This window comes from Arvicanthis niloticus, unplaced genomic scaffold (assembly GCF_011762505.2).
Source record: "Arvicanthis niloticus isolate mArvNil1 unplaced genomic scaffold, mArvNil1.pat.X pat_scaffold_854_arrow_ctg1, whole genome shotgun sequence".
Lineage (NCBI taxonomy): Eukaryota > Metazoa > Chordata > Mammalia > Rodentia > Muridae > Arvicanthis > Arvicanthis niloticus.
Window position 1 is genome coordinate 29889 of NW_023046439.1, and position 1388 is coordinate 31276.

A 1388-nucleotide genomic window follows, 5' to 3' on the forward strand; every position below is an offset into this window, starting at 1 on the left:
AGCCACAAATCCCAAGGTGGAAGTGAGCCAACTTGGGTCTGGGATCCCTGCATCTGTCTTCCCACCCTCAGGGAGATTGAAGTGTTCATCTCTGGGAACCCATAATCTTGGTAAGAGAGAATGCTTCTCTCACTGCATCAATTAGGTCTCCATTGAAGAAGGTCTCCAAAAGACCCCAGGTTACTATGACAACCATAAGGCTCCTTCTCTCTCTGCTCAGTACCTAGGAATGCTCGGCCCAGCCCTTGCTTTCTTTTTCTTAAAGCAGAACTCATTCACCCTTGTTATCTATCTATCACCACTCTGAGAAAGCACATCCTCTAGGCAACTGCCACCAGCATGAAAGCAGAGCTTTGGTCAAGCTGTGACCAAAACCTATTCCTGGAGGCTTGAGCACGCTGTACTCCCCAGACTATGGAAGTGTCCGTGGAAATGTCATCAGGGTTCTAGAGGAACACTGTTGTCATGGACATAGATGAGCTCTTTTATCATAGTCACCGGTTTATGGAGATCTCCATGGAAATGTCTTCCAGGTTGTGACATCCTAGGAAAAAAAAAAAAAAAAAAGTCCCTGACGAAAAAAATGTAAAAGCGTGGAGATACCGGGAATCGAACCCGGGACCCCATGCATGCTAAGCATGTGCTCTACCACTGAGCTATACCCCCATGTCTACCAGAGCTCTCATCACAGCCTACATCAAGCCACAATTCTGGAAGCTGCCTTCCTACAGCCTCAAGGGATCTGAATCATTTCTTTTGGAATCACTCATAATTTCTTGTTTACTACTTTTATGGGATTTTTACCTTATTGCTTACAGGAAAAAACAATCTTTATTCAATGAAACAAAGTAATATGAATAGTAACAAATTTTATCTTCTTTCAAACATGGCACCCCTACAATAACTGGACTATCATGACAAAGTAATTACAATGTCTTTCTGCAGGGTTAGTAACATCACACCAGGGTCTAAACCACCAGCCTGGGTGCACATAGGGAGGGACCCATGACTCCAGCTGTATATGTAGGGGAGGATGGCCTTGTCAAGCATAGGTGGGAGAGGAGATTCTTGGTCCCATGAAGGCTGAACATCTAGTGGGGGGGATGTGAGTTTAAGGAGGTGGGTGTTGGGAGGGGGTAGGTGGAGGCACAGCCTCATAGAAGCATGAGGAGGAGGGATGGAATAGGAGGCTTCTGGGTGGTGGGGGGAAGTGGGGTAAGGGGATAAAATCTGAAATGTAAATATAATACCCAATATAAAAAACAGAATATCCTGGTTACAAAGACTGTAACATATGTAGATCAGTTTTCCTTAGATGTCTCTAGCTGCCTATCTGCAAGTTTTAAAGCATAAAACTAAGAGAAAAATTTCTGTTCCTGTCATAAGCA

General features: G+C 44.3%; 1 non-coding gene across 1 annotated transcript; it reads right to left on the reverse strand.

The window, feature by feature from the left end:
* Window positions 1-594: 594 nt before the first annotated feature.
* Window positions 595-666, reverse strand: Trnaa-agc (transfer RNA alanine (anticodon AGC)). Its single transcript has one exon. It is a non-coding gene; the product is annotated as a tRNA-Ala (tRNA).
* Between the last annotated feature and the right edge of the window lie 722 nt (window positions 667-1388).